This window comes from Nanorana parkeri, unplaced genomic scaffold, assembly GCF_000935625.1.
Source record: "Nanorana parkeri isolate BGI_ZX_2015 unplaced genomic scaffold, ASM93562v1 scaffold546, whole genome shotgun sequence".
Lineage (NCBI taxonomy): Eukaryota > Metazoa > Chordata > Amphibia > Anura > Dicroglossidae > Nanorana > Nanorana parkeri.
This window is the reverse complement of record NW_017306814.1, coordinates 893,273-906,805: the sequence shown is the minus strand read 5'-3', so window position 1 is coordinate 906,805 and position 13,533 is coordinate 893,273. Positions and strand designations below refer to the sequence as shown.

Sequence of the window (13,533 nt, the reverse complement as noted above, 5' to 3'; positions counted from 1 at the left end):
CGTGAAGAGTGTCTTGCATATGTAATGAGTAAACTTGGATGCCTTATACATTCATTTAGAAGCTATACAAACAAGCATTTTAAAGCACTAATTTACAGTGATTAGATTTACATGTAGAGTATCACAAATATATAGCTAAACACAGAAGAGGATATTTTCTAAAATGTTTATGAATTAGGAACTGTTTGGTCAGCTTAGTCAATCTTACCACCTTAAAACCATGGGATTTTACAAAAACATTGTTCTAGCCTTTACTTCACTAAAACCAAATGTGTGTAGAAATTAATTAGGCATTAGAATGTATGCAATGCTTGGAAATGCAATCTACATGCTCTGTTTAGCCAAGAGAAAAGAAACGAAGTAGCTGTAAAAGAGATTTTTTTTAACCAATTACAGTTACTAAAACAGCCTCCTCTCTTATTTGAATAGGGTAAAGAAGAAAGATTGGGACGTATAAGATGCAGCATAAAGCCTTACAGTTAAAGTCAATGGCTGTGCGTTGTTATTGGTGGGTGTATATCAGCAGTACATACACCCGCATGTGCATTGTTGTAAAATTTCAGATGCACTTAGTCTATGTCCAAGATTTTATATCCATGCACATGCATGGGTTTATGTAGTGCTAGTATATAACCGCCAACAATAGCACACAGCCATTGACTTTAATGTGAGGCTATGTTGCACTTGGAGGCAGGAATACACCAGGATGTAAGCTGTACGGGGGCCGGTGTCTGTGTGCAAGAGCCTACAAGAAAATGTTTTGGAATATTTTATCAGTAAACAAACATTGTAAAAACCAGAGTCAAAGTCAAGCAGTTAACCTGGTTTTCCAATGTCCACTAATATACCCAGTAAAAAGAAAGCACCCAAATCAGCCAAATGACTCAATACATGCAAAAGCTCAGTATACTGTCCACGCCACTTTGTGTAGTGCTAAAACGAAAAAGGCTGTGGAATTAAACTGGTCCATGCCAGTACCAAATTCTTCATTCTCCTGAGTGGCTCCGCCAAGGCACCAACATAGAGTACACCTGGAGTTTGAATATATGTGCTACACCAGCTATAGGTCATTCTGCTCATGCATTGTAGAATATTTATCTTACTTTAAAGGGAATGTATAGCGTTTATTACAGCATATGTTCTTTTTTTTTAATCATTTTAAGGTCTAAAAAATAACACTTTCTTGTAGTGTGGATACTGGGGAGTGAACTGTGTGTGTTGAACAGTAGATCTCACTGATAGTGTGGATACTGGGGAATGAACTGTGTGTGTTCAATTGTAGCTCCCACTGGTGGTGTGAATACTGGGGAGTGAACTGTGTGTGTTTAACTGTAGATCTCGCTGGTGATGTGGATACTGGGGAGTGAACTGCGTGTGTTGAACTGTAGATCTCACTGCTTGTGTGGATACTGTAGGTGCAAACTGCTTATGTTAAATTGTAGATCTCACTGGTGGTGTGGATACTGTGGGATTGAACTATGTATGCTAAGCTGTAAATTTCAGTGGTGGTGTGGATACTAGGAAGTGAACTGTGTGTGTTGAATTGTAGCTCCCACTGGTGGTGTGGATGCTGGGGAGTGAACTGTGTGTGTTGAATGGTAGATCTCACTGGTGTGTGGATACTGGGGAGTGAACTGCGTGTGTTGAATCGTAGCTCCCACTGGTGGTGTAAATACAGAAGAGTAAACTGTGTGTGTTGAATGGCAGATCTCACTGGTGGTGTGGATACTGGAAAGTGATCTGTGTCTGCTGAAGTAAAAATCTAACTTATGTCATGCTTACTTGTGTGTTTCAAAATCCCAGAAATTAAACAACAGAAAAGTGCTGTGATTTTACCCTTGCCTGTGTGAACTTGTATCCCCATTTATAACAACAAATATAGTGTACATTCTGGCTAATTGAAAAATGTATAGCAATAAAATGTAGCAATTTACTCTTTTGAGGGAAGGTGCATACAAGGACACTGGCCCACACTAATAAACCCTCACTCCCCTACTGATGTGTAACCAAGTTTTGTGTGTCACAGAATCCTATTATTTTCTGAGTACATAGTGCAGCTTTGGGAAATGTATCTGATGCATTTGATTTTCTCACAGAGCTGAAGTGTCAGGATTTTTGTCTCAGCCTTATAATTCCTCAAATCTTCTGTGCAAGGTCAACACTAAAACAGGAATGTAATCTTAGAGTAAATTAGATTTTATGAAAGGCAAGAGGAATGTATTAAGAGCTTATTTTAATAGATAGGTCAGATTATACATAAACAATGAAAATGGATTCAATTGAAATGCCACAGAAATTGAAGCATAAGGAATTGTCTTTGAAAAAGAAAACTCCTTATAGACGAATGTTTTGAAAGCATTCCAGTTATAGAAAAGACTGTAAATCTTGTAATCCTAACCAGGAGTTTAGAATTATATTATGGATGTATGTAAAAGTAAAAGGGCATTGCAAAAATAATCACATAACAATATTTAAACAATATACACCTTATAACTATTATTTGATTTGAAAAGTTTATTATTGTGAAAAATGTTTATATAAATTAAATCATTCAAAACTATAATTCGTGTCAAATTCTCAGTCTTTTCCCTGTTGGAAATTATCTTTCTATTTTCATGTAGAATGGAAAATAGAAAGGTGATCCTGGCAGGCATGTTAAGCCTCTGCATTACTTCATAATGCAAATTATCAGCAATTGTTTAATTCTAGCAGACAGTTTACTTCAACTTTCCAGGTATTATCCCCTAATATTCTATGTTTGATCTGATAATCTCTGAATCCCATGCTACATGATTTTCTGTAATGTTCATGAGAGATTTAACTAGATATCACATCACCCTATACTATTACATTTTGGTGGGTCCCTAGAAATACTGCATCAGCCGCAGCTTGAACGCTACAACATGTGGCACTGACCCCTCACTGAAATTACATCCCAGCTTATGTTTATTCTCAATATGTTGTCTTGATTTGGTTTCATTTTTGTATCTATCTTTTGTATGCTTTCTCATTTATGTACCCCTAATCCTACTTTTGTGTTTCTTTCAGTGTGTATCTCCCTGTAAGTGATATAACATTTGTGCTACTTTGGTTGAATGTCCCCACTTTTAGATTTACTTTTTAGGTGTCATTCTACTTTTGATAGATTTGAGTCTCCCAGTTTTGGCTCATTCCTTATGTGATTGTTGACATGTTTATGTTTTTGCTGATATAAGCTTGCCTTTCTATTTCCCCAGCTATTTTTTTGGCTGTTGGCATCTTCTACAGTTATCAGTTATTTTTATATTCTTCTGTTCATGGTTTATATTTCTTTGATGTGTTCTTCCATGTCCTCTTACGTAAAGGGTAAATTAAATTTTTGTGCATTTTTACTTTCTGTTTTTGTATTTATTACCCCTCACCAAGATCACAGTACCTCCCTGACACTTATGTCACTGCCCTTTCTCACCAAGCATCATCCAGGGGCAGCATCTTCTTCCTAGACTAAAATACTGACCCATAGATGGCAGTATGTTGCATATTCTAGAGTCTGCATTGTAGTCTTTATGTTCTTGGCTGTATGTACACATGTTGTCATGCACAACCCCCTGCTGCTGCATTTTACATTGTTAGCTGTTAGAAAATTATACTGTCGCAATAGTTCATTGAGAGATGATGGGATGGCAGGAGACCTCCTGCCTGTAGCAGATCAATAACTCCATAAAGATATTATTCTTGGGTGTAGCTGCAGGTGCTTGACTATAGAGCAGGGACTGCATTTTAAATATTAACGGTACTGGTTTTATGTTAATATACGAAGGTCAATCAAAAAGTAATGCCTCCATGTCTGTAATTTGAGATCTGTTAGAGTGACTGTGAATGTTCATATACCATGTTATGGAGGTGTCCTTACTCCACTAATGTATGCTTTTCTTTTTCAGATTGAGTGATTGAAACTATAGATCTGCGGCTAAACGTTAAGCTGTAGTCGAATTTCTGGTAAAACAGGGTTGCCAACCTAAGGAAATCCGCTAAATCAGCTAAAGAATGTTTATGGGATGCTGGTGTGGAAATTAGCAATGTGCGGCATTGGGTGAAGAAGTTTCAAGAAGGAGAAACTGAAATTCCACTACAGAAAAGCATACATTAGTGGGATAAGGACACCTCTATAACATCGTACATGAACATTCACAGTCACTCTAATAGATCTCACATTGCAGATATGGAGGCATTATAACCCTCGTAGTTATATATTTTTCCATGCGAGGAATTCTATGCAGACTTTTTAGGCTTCTTTTATACCTACACTTTAGGTGCAATTTGGTATTCCTGCATCAGGAACTTGCGATTTCCTGCAGCAGGAATCCCAAATATGCCATTTACAAGCATATTTGTTGGGATCTTTTCTGGCTGTGGTGCAGCACTGCACTGTCAACAGATAGGCATTAGCCTACTATCTGCTGACTTTAGTCACAAGAGTACATTTATTGTGTGACCAAAAAGAGAAGTAAAGCCAAGAAAAAGTTTTTGCTTTACTTCTCTTTTAAATAGTAGAGGTCTATACATCTGACCAAAAATAGAAACAACTGAAGAGAAAAGAGGGACAGAGAGATTTAGTTCCAAAAGAAGGAAAGCCCCTTGAGCTGAGGGAGGGTTGGGAGGTATAAATTACAATAATATGAGATTTTTCACATCTATGTAACCAACCCTAGTTACTGCACTATGTTAGTAGCCATTTTAGCCTATTGAGAAACAAAAGTGACATAAAGTTCTGTGAATAAAATGTATTTGTGCATCTGCTTATGTTTTATGTGTTTTCAAAGACCAGGGTAAATTAACAGAATATTTTGCAAGATATATATACTATAAGACTAGGGTAATAGCAGCTACGGAAATTGTGGAACTTCTTCATATTACCTGGGTTATTCGCTAAACTGGCCATCTGTTATAACTGACTAATGCACTAATGTTATCTAAGTGACATACTGTTGTCACATACAACAGATTATACACATTACTTAATTGACTTTTCAAAATGGATTTAGCTTGTTTCAGTCTGTAAAATTATATTTATATCAATTCTGGTTAAGTTTCATGCATTAAAATAGGATAAGATATCAGAATTATGGTAGCAATATCTATTCACTTCTACAGGAAAAATCAAGGACACTGAGCCAAATGTGCTGTTTATGAGTGAAGTTTACTAAGCTAGCAGAGCATTAGTGTCTTACAGCTCCCACTCATTTTAAGTAAAGTCTTAAAGGATGAGTGCCATGTTTTTTAAAATATATACAGGGCTATCCACAAAAGGGTGAAGAGTTTGGAGAAGGCAGGAGAAGTGAAGAATCTATAGCTGAACTGGAAAGTGAGCTGAATTAGAGAATGTTTCGAAATCATCTATTTTGGCTTAGATTGTTCATTGATAGTCTGCAGTGACTTTCCTTTTCCACATCTTATGGCATTTGACAGAGCTTCCAAATGGCAAATCTGGTTTGGGCTGTCGCCTGCTTCACGTCATGCTAATTGACTGCACAACCCATAAGTACACGGTACAGTGTATTCAAAGATCTTAAATGGTACCTGTACTGCTACTGATGTTCTTTTGAGTGAATTTGATCTTGTATACAACAGTTGCAGCTTACTTTTTGGTTCCCCAACATGCTTGAAACCCAGAGTACTCTATTTTGCATATAGCGACTTCATCCAGGATGTTGATGCTCAGTGCTGTCTTTTCCAGTTTATGTGGCCCCTGGCCTTTCACTGTGTTAGGTGGCCTAATTAGCCAGTAGGGAGGCATAAGGGGGAAAGACCCAATGCTAACTAATTAGATGAAGCTGTTACTTTGGAGGCTCCCGGGTAATTATAGAATAACAAGATTTTAAAATATAATGGGGCTAAATGTGACCCTCACCATAGTACATGTAATTCCCACTACAGGCCACAGATCAGTGGATAACCATGTTTACAGGCCATGGTTTACATGAGCATGAGAGGCTCTTTCATCCAAACCTGATTCTAGGTGACTGGAGTTGGCCACTCTGGTATTCAAGTGCAAGTTAACATTAGCATAGGTTTTCTTTAACCTGGTACGGCTTCCTTTTTTTTTTTTTTGGTAGTGGCACTGGAACATGTAGCCCCCATAGCACAGTCAGTAAAAAGTGAGAGTTGCCACTATGTAGCAAAACCAGACAGGTGTAGATTATAGCCTCTGTTTGTAAACCACACTACTATGTAGTAAATTGTCTTTGGATCCACTTCTGGAGATCAGGACACATTGCCACTAACTGCAGTATCAATGCAGGTAGGTCTAAATCAGTGCTGCACAACTCCAGGCCTCAGGGGCCCACACATTTTTCCTTTTATTCTGTAAGCAAAACTCTAGTCTGTAGCTAGCATTCTATATACTGTATTATTTATAACCCCCCGTGCACACACATGCATGATGTGCAGCTTTCTTATTTTAAAATATATTTTCTCTGCATAGCTCTGCTTTGAAATCTAGTACTGTGGATTGGCCAGGTCATCATGAGGAAGGGGAATTAAATATACTAGATTAAGATAACTATTTTGTTGAGGATTTGTTATTGTCACATCAAGGTATTTATTCAAAAAAGAAACTTAGTTGCTAGTGTTTAGGGAGAATTCTGATCCCTGCTGAATCACAATTTCAGATTTAATTTTGTCAATTAGTTTGATCTTATGCCTAACGAAACATATTATGAAATGTATCGCATAAGTAAAACTGTTTAGTAAATATGGTATAAGATAAGGCACACTACCAGAAGTAAATGATATATCTAAAATGACAGGCTAAAGATATTCCACTATACGATCATATTCTATATGTATATTATATAAAAGAAAAACATAAATGCTATTAAATACAGTTAGAGTCCTTAAAACATTGAGAGGGTTACTCAATAAGCTAGCTGAAGGATCAGCCGTAGCTCCTGAAGTGAATAGCCAAACAGCGTTTGGCTCACTTCGCTTCGGGTGGGTTATTCACTCGGCTGCCTTCAGCAGCTTTGTGAATAACCCTCATAATGTACACTTAACTAGCAAACATGCACCCATTCATAGGAATAGGTGCAGATATGTGTATATTATATTGTAAGTGCAGGTTTACATAGTGTTCTTCCAGTGACAAACACCTACCTTAAGGTGACACTAAACTCAAAAGTTAAATCTTAAAAATGTATTTAAGTACCCTATTAACAAAAATGTATATTATTTGTGTATTTGTGCTGACACTGTCTTTCCTTCTGGAGGGTGGCTACTTTTGTTCCCTAGGGTCCCTGTGTGTGTTGTAAAGTAGCCACCACTCCAAGCTCGCTCCCATTAGGGACCGCAATCTCAATACAAATTAGTAAACTAAATATGAGATTGTAGTATATCACTGGAGTAAGCTCAGAGTGGTGGCTACTTTACAACACACACAGGGACCTTGGGGAATAAAAGTAGCCACCGTCCAGAAGGAAGGACAGTGTCAGCACCGATTCGGAGATGATTTGAGAATCCTCACCCGATTGATACAAATAAAATACATTTTTGTTATTAGTTAGGGAACTCAAATACATTTTTAAGATTTAACTCCTGAGTATAGTGTCCCGTTAAGCTTGCCCTGCACACAGCAATTTTGCAATAGCCTTTTTATTTCAGTGCAGTTCTACATAAATATGTGTTGGTTGCTTTTTCATACATTCAAATTATGATCATAAATACATTTTCCATTTAATACTTGTTTTGCTTTCTACATGTCTTCTACATGTTTTCAAAGATAAAATGGGTAAAAAATATTAAATATAACATGGATTTTACAATTTAGTGGTAAACAGCCAAAAAATTTCGAACTCTTTCAGTCGTTTCCTTTCCTGTTTGACTTCAGGTCATTTTATGAAGTAACTAAAGCATACATTATCACGGTTCCATTTTTTAACAGATACCATTGCATGGGGTGCTCTGTGACATGGAAGAGTGCTCTTTTGCAATGGTGGAGGCTCTGTATAGCATGATGGGGACTTACTTTGTGGCTTTAAGCATGATGGGAAGGCTTGCCTAGCCACTATTGTTGTTTTCCCTGGCTCTAGAGCTGTCAGTGAATGGCTACCCCTCCCTACTATATTCTCCAATACAGTAGCCCAGATGGAACTAGAGCGATTCAGTAACAGTGAGTAACTGGTCTGGGAGTGTAAGATAAATGAATCATATACACATGACTCTCCCTCCATACTTCATTGTCCTAAACAGAGTGCTGCTGTAGTACCTGGCCCAGGAGACAAAGTTGGATCGTGCATGTGTATCTGACTGTTCTCTATTGTCTATGGCTTTTAAATGTTAGAAATTAGCTGCTACATATTTCTGGAAAATATTGGCAGCAACAGCAGTAACTTGTCAAATATGTTCTTCCTTCTATGAGTACAATCTAAGAAAATGGCATAGAGTACTGGATTTTGTTAAACAGTGTTTGAACACAAGAGAGAGAGCTGTAGTAAAAGAAACTCTATGTAAACTATTTAAACACATCACATCAACTTAGTAAGAAGCTCATGACAAAATAACCTTTTAAAAAAATGAGTTTACTTAAGCATAAAATATTATTATACATTCATTAAAGCATGATGTCTATAAAAAGGATTCACCTAAATACCATCATTGACCAACATCATTAGCCTAGACTTGCCTTGGGTTCCTTACATCGTTCACATCAGGTGCTCAATGAATACCTCTACTCAACAAACCTAAGAGGACACTGTCATCTTGCCCATGCACATGCTCCCCACATACTCTGAAGTGCCATGTATTTTTACAAGCTGCGGAGGAGCAATGAGCTGCAAGTGAGCGGAGGTAAGGTGAATATATGGAGGTCGAGGTAGGCCCTTTGTAGAGACAATGGGCCTCTGGTAGCAGTGTCTCTTTAACGGTTAACTCCAGAAAACAGAATAACAGATGCTCTCTGTCATTCAACTCAGAGCCCTAGCTAGTAGTACCAGGGGCGGTAAGTCTGAGGAGGACAATTCTAGAGGGTTGAGTATAGCAGCGAAAAAAAAGTATTTTTTTATTTTTTGTAATCCCTGGCAGTGTAGATATATAGATATATATATATTTATAGATATATGTAGAGATATATCTATAGATATATCTCTACATATATCTATAGATATATCTATATATATGTGTGTGGGATTTTTCTTTAGCATTTGTGTTATTATAAGAAAACTGACTAGCAGCAGGTTATTTGAAGATAAGGACCTTGAGGAAATAATCCCTTTCCCACTAAAGTGTTATTTGTATGTGTTATCTTATACAGGAAATGATAAATGAAAATTACTTTCATTTATGTGGTCACGTAAAGATATCTTTGATGTAATTAATGGTTCCTCTTACAACAGCATGAGCCTTAAAGCGACATTAAACCCTCAGATTTTTTAACATAAAACAATACTGTAATGTGCGCCTTACTGTAATCCATGGTTGTTTCCCTTCTCTTTGCTGCTCTTCCTTTTAAATCTGTATCTGTTCTCATGCTCTGCAGAACTTCTGTTTTGCAGCAGACTGCCTTGTCTCAGGAATGGATACACGGTGTCTGTGTATCTGTTTGTATAGGCTTGTAATCTGAGCCAGCACTACAGGAAGAGGCCCTGAGCTGCAAAGGGAAGTTCTGCCCAGCATGAGAAGACATGAGGATTTAAAAGGAAGAGCAGCAAAGAGAAGGGAAACAACCATGGATTACAGTAAGGCGCACATTACAGTATTGGTTTATGTTAAAAAATCTGAGGGTTTAATGTCACTTTAAGACTTCTCTCTACTTACCCCATTCTTTGCCCTTCACCTTGCTCCCAGTCTCAGACTACCAACTTTGGAAAGTTTGCAGGTATGGTGGTGGGTATGCATAGGGTTAAAACATTTTATTTCTAAAATTCTAGCCATTACTGTGCATTGGCAGTACATTCCTAATGAACAGGCTAACTGATGCAACATACATTGACACGCGTGTGTTAATCCACTGCAATGGCCTGGAGAAATGTAAATGGACCTGTACTGACAGTACAACTGACAGTTTTCTTTATTACCAGCACTGACTATGAACAAAGTGTCAAAAAGTGTTGACGTCTGCATTCAAAATAGTATATAACTTTTCCTTTAGAGGACAGTATGGCACAAGATTCTTTTCATTAGGACAGTGCCAGCTATAATGAATTTTCCCCTCATATCACTTTGTATGCTGGGGTATTCCTGCCATAGGACAATGTAAGAATATAGAAGAAGAAACCCATATGAATCATATTTTCACAGTTCCCCTGCTCTTCTATTTTCAGAATTACAGAACACTCAGTCTTTGTGATCCGTCTACAAGCTTCTGGTCAAATATGATCACAGCTGAAAACTCTCCGGATCTGACCGTGGAGACTGAGGAGTTTAGGTTTATCTCAGGGTCTCAGGATGTTTGACCCTCAACTCAGGGTCGCTGGTTCAGTCCCATGTTTAATCTTTTTTTTACAAATTAACTGCTGTTCTCATCATTTCTTTTCTACTTACAACAAATAAGCCTATTCTTTTCGATTCCGGTGTATTTTAAATGCAGTACATAATGATTGCAGTTCCCAGATAATGCAAATACCTTTCATAAGATTGCAGTATATAAATCAATGTTTTTAACAAAGATCTTATATCTCCTAAATGTATAAACTAAGATTCACCTACACATTTAAGACTGCAAAGCATTTCCTCTTATAGTCACTTTCAGAAGTATTGCAAAAATTTCCTGTCACCCATATGACCACTGAACATCATATAGTAGTGAAGCAGATAATTATTTTATAGAAAGAGCTGTCAGTTTTAAATACAAACATGTACAGGCTTATTCATAAAAGGGAGAAGAGTTTGGAGAAGGCAGGAGAAGTGAACAATCTAGGACAACATAGCTGAACTGGAAAGTGAGCTGAATTGGAGAGTTTTTCCAAATTAGCTATGATGTCCTAGATTGTTCTCTTCTCCTGCCTTCTCCAAACTCTTCATCCTTTTGTGAATAATCCTGTTAATGTTTAAATTGACCAAGCCTAAATCAGTGATGTAGGAGCCAAGGGTGCAAAGCAAACCTCTCTAAATGGACCCATGTTCACTGGGAGCTCTTGGGGGATCCCTTGGCCACTAAGAATGTTTTTGTTGTAACTACAATGTATTGGGGTTGATTTACTAACCTTATAAACACACCACGAACATGTATACTCCTCTGTAGTGTGTTCCCTCCCAGCATGATCTATGGGTGGAATCTAAACACCTCTGTAGTGTGTATACACCCAGCAGGTGTGTTGTGCAAAGCCCTGCATGAATTACAAGGTGATGTTGTGTAAATTAGCTCTATGTTGTGTTGCTTGCGTTGATGAATGCAGGAATGTAAATGCATGAGCTAACCATTTTTGTCTAAACTGTGAAGCAGCATTATATATGCATCATGTGCATGATTTTTCCATATATGGCATTGGTGGAAATATGCTTTTAGAGACTTTTTGGTTGATAAATACGTTTTGCTGTGTGAAAATCACACGCACCTGGTGCGTGCGTGTGTTTAGGTTAGTAAATCACCCCCATTGTCTTTCTTTAAAGAATGGTTGTAGCACCTTACTATAGGTTATACTGGATTTCCAGAGTATGCGAACCAGGGCAAAACAGGAAGATTGAACTGTGGTCTGAAGACCACTGAACCATTTCCCAAAATCTTCACAGTAACAGTTACTGACAACATACACACAAAATGAATTTTTCTATGAGTAAACTCCCAAAAAAACAGAAACAGTATTCTAACCACAGACCATGTGGCCTAGGCTAGAGTTGCATGAAACTCAGTGCCTTCAAAATATAAGGTATTTACTGTGCTGTGCATAAAAACATTGAGGCTATTGTTAGGTATAAAAAAAAAACATGCCACCATTATGTTTACATTTTACTACAATATTACTAGGGATGCACAGATACTATTCGAGTACCAGTGCAGATACTTGGCATTTTCAGGAGAACTACCAGGATTGCAGCGGTTGCAGCTGGGACCTGGCCCTGGCACTCCACCACTGTCCTGAAATCATTAGTCTGTATTGTTTTAGAAAAACCGTCACATGACAATAAACAAAAATGTATCAGTACTCGTACTTGTAAGTACTCGGTAAGTATCAGTACTCGTACTCGCAAAACTGGTATTGGTGCATCCCTTTATTTATATTTATAAAAACAAAATCGTACATTAAAACAGAAATGTAACAAATCCCAGGAGCTCAGTGTGCTCCTTACAAATGACAGCTGCCTCCTAATTTTTGAATTTTTCTCTAGTCTAGTCTTGGAGCTCAAAAGTATTGGTACATGTACTCGTACTTGTAAAGAGTACTGTACTTGGTATCTGTGCAACCCTAAATATTACTATTATTTCAAATACAAAGCTGTCACCACACTAACGACAATGGCAAAATATGTTGCCATCACACAAAACAAAATTACATCACCAGGCTCAACAAAGTCCTTCCAGAATAAACAAGTGTTGGCTATTGCTTTAACTTCAGTTATTTATTTTAGCATAGAAAATTAACATTTTTTTTCTATTTTAAAATGTATTTTATCCTCTGATAACATTTTAGTATTTGTTTTTAAAGCCCAACTGAACTTTCAATTTAAATAAGCTTAAAGTGACATTAAACTCAGGAGTTAAATCTTAAAAATGCATTCAATTTAAAAAAAGTATAAAAATGTAGCCTATTTGTATATTGCTTGGCTGCAGAGGATCAAATCATCTCTGAATTCATGCTGACACTGTCCTTCCTCCTAGAGGGTGGCTACTTTTGTTCCCCATGGTCCCTGTGTGTGTTGTAAAGTAGCCACCGCTCCAAGCTCACTCCTGTGATGGACTACAGTCTCATGTTTAGTTTACTAATTTGTATTGAGAGTGTAGTCCATCATGGGACTTTACAACACACACAGGGACCATAGGAACAAATGTAGCCACCCTCAAGAAGGATGGACAGTGTCAGCAACAATTCAGAGAGGATTTGAGGATTTACAGCTGAGTGATACACAAATAAGATACATTTGTGTTATTAGTTAGGGTACAATGCATCTGTAAGATATAACTCCTTAGAGTTTAGTGTCACTTTAAGAAACTCTGCACAGAAGTTAAAATCTGAATTTGTGTATACAAAATTACTTTAAACTCTCAAACAATTATCTATTTTCAAAAAGCAGAGGTCCTGTAGAATAAAAAAATGGTAGCTGTATTTTTCTTATGTTGCACAATATTTGCTCAAATGTTCATCAATTGAATATTTTTAGTAAAATACACTAACAATTTATTGCACACAAACACAATATAATACTCAATATTTTTTGGGAATGTATAAAAGATGGGGTCACATTAAGTAAATAGATACCAAACAAGTTAAGCCTTGCACACCCATACAATGGTGAAAATGGTACTCAAAATTGTCCATAGGTGAATAATTATGGCCCTAGAATTATTGCTCTCATTTAGGCTTACAGGTGATACCTAAAATGTGGTGAAATCCCTGTTTATGT

The 13,533-nt window shown here is 37.2% G+C and overlaps 1 protein-coding gene across 1 annotated transcript in view; it reads right to left on the bottom strand.

Annotated features, from left to right (window-relative positions):
• Positions 1-13,533, bottom strand: part of CA8 (carbonic anhydrase 8) — a 60,902-nt gene that overhangs the window by 31,578 nt on the left and 15,791 nt on the right. The gene's annotated exons all lie outside the window — the stretch shown is intronic.